Below are 8972 nucleotides of genomic sequence, written 5' to 3' on the forward strand. Positions count from 1 at the left end.
GTGTGTGTGTGTGTGTGTGTGTGTGTGTGTGTGTGTGTGTGTGTGCGGGTTGGGTGGGGGGGTCATTACATATTTGAGTCTTAGTTTTTGTTCTGTGCTCCTTAAGTAAAATTCATCTGACTTTCAGTATGTTCTGAGAATCCAAAGCAACATCCCAAGAAGGTACCAGGAAGTCACATACCAGAATGTTGTACTCTAAAAGTTACGGGAAACGCACTGAGGCCCTGCAAATCATGTCAATGCGTCCCAGAGGATGACTTTTCCAGATGCCTCTGTTTTCCTCTTCACTGATGCATTACGGCATTTGTAGGTGTGCGTTTGTGTGTATCATAGCTTGTGCATGGATGTGTAGAAGTGGGTCACAGCTGCCAATATAAGGGTATTTTTGCAAAGCAGGGGCTTTCCTTGAGCAGGGAGCATCAACCTTGTCCCCTGCTTGTCCTCATCCAGCCCAGCTTCAAAATACATGTCCTCTCCTATAGAAGCAAGAGGAAGACAGTGGCAATAGCAAAGCATAAATTTTCCAAATAGGCTGTAATATTGATGCACGTCCTTCCCTCTATCTTTTAGGTATCCCTGTATTTCTCTTTGATATCTGCTTTGTCTCCTCAGACCAAGCAAAGCTTGTTTCCTAGGTTGGCCTTATCTTTGTTGTTGAGGAAAATTTAATTTAGTCTTGTATTTCCAATTTCTGCATAGACTATGGTCTGAAAATATTTGCAGAATATTCTGCTTCTGTGTTTTATTCAAACATACTTCTGTTAATGATAAACCACAAGGTTTCTGTGTGTATGTGAAGATTTAATTATATTAGGATACCAAATACAACTAACGAGTGTCTGTGAAGGTTCTCAGTCATCCATGACTACAACTAACGAGCACCTCACCCTGTGCACCCTGTGTCTTTCTTCACTCTGGCTTTCTTTTATTTTTTCACCTAATTACACAAGCATCCACATGAAAAGCAAGTTAAATAACTTACTTCTGTTGGCTCGTTCCCCATTTTTCCTTTTCCCTACCACTAGTTATAGGCTTACATAATCAAATAGCTTCAGTGAGACACATGCTTATGAAAGGTTCAAAGAGGTGAGCGTTCACAAAATTGAGATAGCACCTCACACATTATTTATCGAGCCTGACACTTTCACATCAGAACAGCAAGTGACGGTCAACATTATCAGTGTAGTTTTCCAGCTCATTACCTGGAGTTCCTTCAAACACTGCACCTCTTCTGGGAGAGATTTTTATGTTATGTAGTGGATCTCCCAGGCTACGGAGAAAAAAACCATCATATCAATTCAGCAACATTGTGGACATGATAGCCAATGCTGCTAGCAACGATCTTCATGTTATTGTTTGTAGGATCCTAATGAGTATTCTAGGTGTCACTGCCGGGATGGCTGATGTGTTTGTGGTGTGGACCCAAAAGCAGACATGGAAGAGAAAACTAAGTATAACAAAAGGCAAGCCGTTTATTTTGGCGGAAAAACTCAAAACAAGGCAAAGTGAAACTGGGAGAAAAACTAAACTAACCTGAACTGGGACAAACTATAACTAAACATGGAAACTATGATGTGAAAACGACTGTTTCAGGCTCTGAAGAGTTAAAGTCAGCTAAGACTGTTTGTTTTAAGACTGATTGCTTGTCAGTCATAAAGGAGACATAGAAGAAACATAAACTAGACTAAAACGCAACTAAGACAAACTAATAATAGTACTAGAACTTAACATTATCTCAATATATAATAAGCAATGAAAATACAAAACTGAAAAATGCTGGATCACAGATCCAGCCCCCTGACACTAGGCTCTCTATTTCTCATAGGGTCAAATTAAACAATTTTCTATATGTTTTTTAAGTTTTAATCTTTGCCGTTGAGTTCGATCAAAAAAGATATGGTCCGCAGCATGCAGACCTGCAAATTGTCAATATTTAATGTTTAATGTTATGACCAGCTAAACCAGAGGGAAGTGGACCCAAGTGCAAGACCCAGACAAGAACAGGCAAAAGAGTGGAACTGAGTAGGACATTCTTTATTAACACACAGACATGATTTGGTTTAAGTACATGCAAGAGATCCAGCAATGTTTTGAACAGGCTTTAGCTACATTACATTAAAATATATGGTAACATTTTTAGCCATAGACAGGCTCCCACACAGCACAATGATGGCCTTACTAATTTTCTAATTTTCACATTTTTGCAGTGCCTTTTATTTCTGAACACAATGCCAAACACACAACTAAATTCAAAAGGCCTGATGCTAATGCCACTTTGCTGACTAAACATCTAATTAAGCTAGTCAGCTAAGCTAACAGTTGTCTGTACTCTTTTTCTTTCAGAAAATAAAACAGGTCAAAACAATTAGATGCAATTTCTGACGTCAACAAGGGAAGATGGATGTTTCTAATGTCTATGCTAATCCATGAAGGTACCAATAATGAGCCACTAAACTTACATCAAGGTAGAAAAAAAGATGAGAAAAAAATAAGAGAGAAAACAGAAACAGAGCGACAGTGAGATCAAAGTTTGTACCCATGAGTGATGCAGGGAAACAGCCTCTTCTGCTTGGATGGCCACATCAAACACAGCCACAGCTGTGCTGAGTTGGCTTTGTATTACTGTAAGCGTGGATGTGCGTGGATTGGATGCATGCATGCATGCATTATTGTTTACATGGATATATACTTTTGTATAATTAAACTTTTTGAACTGTATAATACAGTATATTTGTGAATTGTGTGAGAGGTGTGTGTATGTTTTCTTTCTATGTGTGGATAACAAACAGTAGCTTCTCTGCAGATACTATAGTCAGTGAGTTCCTGAGTGTGACCTTCACTATGGGTCCATGTAAGAAAGGCGTCTGCTTTCTGACACTGCCTCTCTCTCTCTTTCCTAGGGTCTTTCCAGCACGGGGTCCGCTGCATGGCTCTGTCTTCTCCATTTGGATCAGTCTTGCTTCTTCTCTGGGGCGAGATCCACTGCGCGCATGTCTTCGGTGATTGCGTCCATCCACCGCTTCTTTGGTCTTCCTCGCGGTCGGCCACCGAGACCAGGGACCCGAGGTATTTGAATTGGGTGGTCTTCTTTAACTCCTGGCCGTCAATCTGGATCGATCCCGGAGTCTGATGGCCACATTCTAGATACTCCATCTTGTTGGCGTTCAGGCGCATTCCACTTTCTTCCAGCCAGTCCCTTCTATTCTTGCGACTGCTCTTGGATGGGCAGGCAGTCTGGGTCTGCAAGTGCCATATCATCTGCGTAAAGAAGTCTCCAGGGTATTGGTGATTGTAGGTCAGTCATCACTGTGTCCATGCAGAGGATGAACAACAGGGGTGACAGGCCTGAGCCTCAGCATCCACCAAGGCTCAGCCCTGTCACCCCTGCTGGCAGGCAGTGTCACTGAAATGATGGGTTGGGCTGAACAGTGTAACCACAATGACTATGCATTGAATGTGCAGATGAACAACAACATTAAATACCATCTGCTCAATATTGTTTAGGTACCCTTGCTCTGTCAGCAGTCTAGAGATAACGAGTGGTTTAATTTGGAGAATTTCAAATGCAAATTGATAAATGCTAAATGTGTGTATTTGTTGTCCTAAAAGTGTGCATTTTGTAAGTTTTACTTGTTATGATTATTCATGTTTGGAGTCTTGGGAAACTAAAGCAGGCACATGAAATTCACCTTCTATTTATTTGAATATTTACACATGTGGTTTTCTTGCTGTGACATGTCAAAAAAAAACTCACTGAAAAGGTATATGTTTATAAGCTGCTAAACAATTTATACCTGGAAAAAGAAAAGACGATCATGCTACTTTAACCCCTAGGTGTCACAATATCAACTGAAAACTGATTATTTCTACACATTAACCCTTTAAAACCGGTAGGAGCGGGCACGCTCCGTTTTGCGCAGCTACTTTTAAATCCTTGTAGCACTGCAACCACGTGAGCTAGCGCAATAATTTTTTTTGCATATGAAACCGGAGGAGTTGTACTTACATCTTATGCCATCAACTTGTCCTAGGTCACAGTTTTCTTCCACATATAGCTTTGCAAAAACTGCATAAAAAGCGCTTGCAACAACAAAAACATAATATTCCAGAAACACGCTTTGCCGATCCGATCAGCTGTTCATAACACTTCCTACGCTGGAATAGACGTCAGCGCGAACTATCGCATGTCCGTCATGACCTGCCCGAAACCGGAAGTGACGTCATTTTCGCGGAAATGTAGTTTTTTACCATCAGAGCCTCATGAACCTATACTGGTGTTTTTAAAAGTTATGTTTGACTTTATGACTTTCTGTGTCATTTCTGGGATGCTTAGAACTAATATTGCACTGCTGGAAATAGTTTATTTTGATGCATATGCTGCTTTTTTTACAAATTTGCACTATAATATTTATTTTCGTTTTTCCTGCAGTATATAAAAATTGGTGTCTTTATGTCTTTAAGACATTCCTGCAGTTTAACTAATTGGTGTGTGTTATCTGGCTTCATAGATAGATAGAGCTGGGTGTCATCTGCATAGCAGTGAAAATTTAAGCTATGTCTTCTAATGATGCTGCCTAGGGGAAGCATGTATAGTGTAAACAGTCCTAGCACTGAACCCTGTGGAACTCCATAATTAACCTCAGTGTGTGAAGAGGACTCTCCATTTACATGTTCCATCTTCATCCTTGGTGTGGCTGTTGTTCTCCTGCTGTTACCTTGCAAGTGAGAGTACACCTTGGATAGTTCAGTGGCTACAGGTGTCTAAAATCAAGCACCTAGCCATGCACACTTATTCTACAACCATTTGTAAAAGAATGGGTGGTTCTCAGGAGCAGTGAATTCCAGCATGGTACTGTGAAAGGATGGCACTAGTGAAACAAAAATCAGTGGTCATTACAATTTGCATATTAATAATCAAGAAACTGATCTCACAGCCCATTGTTCACCAGTGGTGTTAGTTTCAGTCATTATGCAGATGTACTCTTTATAAGGTTGGGGAAACCTGCTGACACTGAAGAAGTCACTTTGGATAAGTGACAAAATGTTTCTCCCAATGAACAGAATCAACTTTTTGGGATTTCCTTACCTGGATGATTGAGCATGCATCAAGACATTAATTAAACCAATTAAATTAATCAAAATCCTTTTTGTTGAATTTCCAGTTTTCATTATGTAATGTCTTTAATTCATCAACAGCAGGTCATTTATCCAGAAAAACATGCTTCCAATAAACAGTTCTGTCATTGAATGTTTTCAAACATTCATTCCCGCTCTGAAGTTGATACCCTATCCTTCTAGAGTCACACGAGGTGCGTTGGTTCTCAGCTTTATTTCAGATGCTGGCACACTGCTCCCAGTTTGCTCCGAGGACCACTCCAACATGAGTGATCTCACACTTGAGATGGGATGCAATCTGTCTTTTCCCAGGGCTCTTTGTCTAATACTACTAATTAGAGAAAGAGAGAAAAGGGTCAGTCCTCTCTGTGTGTTCTTTGTATACACCCCCCCTCCTCTCTCTACTCCTCTCACTCTACCAATTACTGGATTAGAAGGCATACTACCGGGAGTCACTTAGAAACCCAGGCCCACATGTGCTGTCATTAACAATATAAGGATAATGGTGACTGTAACACAGCCTTGAAGAGCCCTGTGGTTTGTGACCAAAGTTGGCCATTAGCTGATTACTGCAGTTAATGCAGAACAACAAGAAAATCAAGGCCTTTACTCTTATGTACTCCTACAACAGAGATATCAGCACAAGAAACAGAGAAACAGAATATACAAACTTCACCGGAGTGTGTGAATAGCTTTAATGTGTACACTTTACAGAGGAGAAGACACATTTTACTTTCAGCGATTCAAGCAATCGGTTTCTTAATTACTTTTTAAAGAAAGCAATCCATTACATTGAGCATGTTAAGTGAGTCAGTGAGACAGCAGAGAGGACAGTCATTACTGTGTGAAGTTTTCACATTATTTTGTGCTGGGTTAATGACAAGTGAGCTACTTCACATGTTTAAGAAGTACCTGCAAGAAGTTTTGGAACACCAGTAGGGAGACCAGTATGGAGCAAAACCATTCTCATATTGGCACCAAATGTTTATGATATGATCATAAATGTAAACTAAGGTTTACAAATGTGTAGACTGATTTGTCTTTAAGTGTTTGAGAGTTCACAAATGCTTGCTCCAATCCACACACATAAATGGAACTGCAACATACATAAAGCTATTTTCAGAAAAATTGTATAAACAACAATGACCAATAAGAACAGATCGTGTAATGTGCATGTGGGATTTGGAGACATATCTCATACTGTTAGATCCAGAAATGTAAGCTGCATTTAAGTGCTGATGGAATATCAAGACAGATGGGATTCCTGTGTATTCCTGTTTTTCTAAATAAGAAGAAACATAAGCACAAACAAGCTCTTCAACGTTCAACAAGAATACAGGTGCTGCTTCACAGTAGCCTGTGAAGGTTAATATCTAGTTTCAGTAGGCTTCTGCTACATGGTGGATGTTCGTCTTAAATTCATTTAAGTAGTTTAACATTATGATTACTTAATTTCCAACTTCTTAGACAAGTCCAGTGTTTCTATTTTTATCCTATTGAATATTTTATTTTATTTTATTCTACTGTATATAGTATTTTATTTTATTCTATTCTATTCTGTACAAAACAAATTTCCCACATGTGGGAGTAATAATGGTTCTCTTATCTTATCTTATCTTATCTTATCTTATCTTATCTTATCTTATATGTTATTTTTACATATTTAATTGAAGAAAGTAACTTCTTACTGTCATGAGCCAGAAGGCCAGTGGACAAAAGACTCAATGGACAAAACAAGACATGAGAGTTACACTACTTGTTTCATTCTTTATTCTGCACAATAGCCTGACATGAATTCTCATATAATTGATCATAGTTTCCAACCCTAACTTAGAGAAACACAATTGACTTTTTTTTGGATTTAAAAAAAAATGTGAATAGTTTACTTTGGCATGCAGACTGGAGGAGCCAGGGATAAAGCCACTGAACAACTGATTGCTACGTATACGGTACCCCTCCTCTTTCTCCTGAGCCAAAAGAATCATAATGCTGTGCAATGAGGTGAATTCGGTACACTCAGAAGTATACGTACAGTAGGCTTCACATCTGGACAATATATCCAACAAGGTAATTGCAAATTTTCTTTTTGGTAAAGCAACAAGTATTTAAAGAGTCAGTACTCTCAGTAGGCAATACTGTAATCTAAAAAATTACCTTTTCATGTCAGTAATTTTGTAATGCAAGAAGTTACTTTCAAAAGTAACATTCCCCAACTCTGAGCTCTCTTGGAAGTGCAGTGAAACCTAAACAGCCAAATGAATCATCCAGATGGTCTATAAGATATTGCATACATAGCAGAATATAATTTGGCTTTGCTTCCGTATTTTTTTCCACTGTTTGCTCTCTACACATAATTTTTAGACATGTAAAAGAATGGGCATCTCAATCAAGAGGGTGTTTTCCAGCCAAAAAAAAACCTCTGCCAAAATGTGCCATCTGTTCCTACTCTGGGGCAGAGGTAGCAGTATATTAAAGCAGCTCCAGCAACTTTTGCTTGGTGTCAGGAGAAGTTGCTTCCAGCCAACTGATCATTCAAATATCCTTGAGACCGTAACGTTAACCTTCTCTGCAGGAAATAAATGGACTTCATTTGCTTTAGATTAGCACTCTCACTGCTGTGATGTGTAAAACACCTACAGGTAACAGATGGCTGAAAATCGTCATGGTCTGATAGATGCAAAAGTGTGAAATGGGAGCTGAAGCGTGACTTTCCTGTACAATCAACTGGGAGATGAGAAGGAGATTCTATATGATCTAATCTCATCTGCTGTTTACGTAAAGGTTTCTCATTCCTGAACCTGAGAACATGCTGAGATGACAGGAGTATTTCCCTCAGGGATGATCACAACCATTTAGACACAAGATAGCATGAATCAAGATTTCCCAAAGCTTTCCCCAGTGGTCCATTTGGACACTCGTGAGTAAAAGCACGATGACTCAGGAATGGGGCAATTTTCACAAAGAAGGCTCTCAGCTTGGTACTTCAGCAGAAAGATGAGTTGATTTTTTTGCCTCTGACCTTTTAATGTTGTTTGCCTTCTGCTTTTGCAACCAAAAAAACCTTAGAAACCTACAAAATGAATCCCAACTTTTACCCTGAATGTGCTCTGAGCTTAAATTACAGCAAATTAAGCCTCTTTTGTAGGGGAAAAGCTTATCCCTGCAAAAGCCACCCCACCCCTTCTGCTTGTTAGACAGCCTGAGACTTAACAGTGTTTAATTGATTAAACTATGAATGCCTTCGAAGACTCAGTTCCACCAAGTGATGCAGTGTACAGACACCGAATGGATGGCAGGCAACAGCAGAGAGCCCAAACTCTCTGAAATGACTCACAGGGGCAAGAGAATATGGTGTTGATTATATAATTGTGTGCATGCCTACTCCAGAAAGTCTCATTGACTCTAGCTTTTATACAGCACTCCTATCGTCAAAGGCGCATTTATGTTCCCACAATATGTGTATGTGTGCATATGATTTGTGTGTCTTACTAACAACCTTCTTCGCATCAAACTTTTGTATTTGTCTGCTTTCATTTGATCTACCAACACTGTTGTGTTTATTTGTGCTCCATGCTGCCAGAGGAGGCTTGTTAGTCAGGATTGTTTATTGCCCTTAGAGGCCCAGCTTTGTCGTTGCCTTCCTCGACAGCTCATCAGCCAGTGAGTGGCTTCACAATAAATTGACCTAAATTATGCATGGCTTTCTTAGGCCAGTGCAACGGGTTCCTGACATCAAGGGGTCCCTTTACAACACAAGATTTAGTTTAGTTCGGTGACTAAAAAAGGATTTGCCCCCATGGAAGGGTTCCTATTTTATGGCTTGACTCAAAGTAAATTTAATATGGGGCTTTTTGATC

The sequence above is a fragment of the Pundamilia nyererei genome, unplaced genomic scaffold (assembly GCF_000239375.1).
Source record: "Pundamilia nyererei isolate P.nyererei 1_Seehausen unplaced genomic scaffold, PunNye1.0 scaffold00005, whole genome shotgun sequence".
Classification (NCBI taxonomy): Eukaryota; Metazoa; Chordata; class Actinopteri; order Cichliformes; family Cichlidae; genus Pundamilia; species Pundamilia nyererei.